This window comes from Penaeus monodon, chromosome 15, assembly GCF_015228065.2.
Source record: "Penaeus monodon isolate SGIC_2016 chromosome 15, NSTDA_Pmon_1, whole genome shotgun sequence".
Taxonomy (NCBI): domain Eukaryota; kingdom Metazoa; phylum Arthropoda; class Malacostraca; order Decapoda; family Penaeidae; genus Penaeus; species Penaeus monodon.
In genome coordinates, this window is record NC_051400.1 from 14,259,768 (window position 1) to 14,260,063 (window position 296).

General features: G+C 24.7%; 1 protein-coding gene across 1 annotated transcript in view; it reads right to left on the minus strand.

The window, feature by feature from the left end:
- LOC119581757 (proteasome subunit alpha type-3-like) overlaps positions 1 to 296 on the minus strand; it is a gene marked incomplete in the record, with an annotated part of 9,999 nt that overhangs the window by 7,763 nt on the left and 1,940 nt on the right.

The window sequence follows — 296 nt, forward strand, 5'->3', positions numbered from 1 at the left end:
TATATAAGACAAATATTTTTTTTTTTTTTTAATACAGTAATAACAAAAACTGACTTCTTATTGCTATTTACATTTCATTAATAATCCTGGTTATATTCAATATTTCCTTGTCATTTTACCTTTTCCTACTAAAACCTTGATATTGAAATAAAGTGAGAAAAATACATGGAATTCTCATACTGCAATTGGCAATCATTGTTTTTGACAATATTTATGCAGGGAAATACAAATATATAATTTACCTTCAATGTCTTTGAACTTTCAAACAAAAATACAATCAAGCTACAATGCAGAAC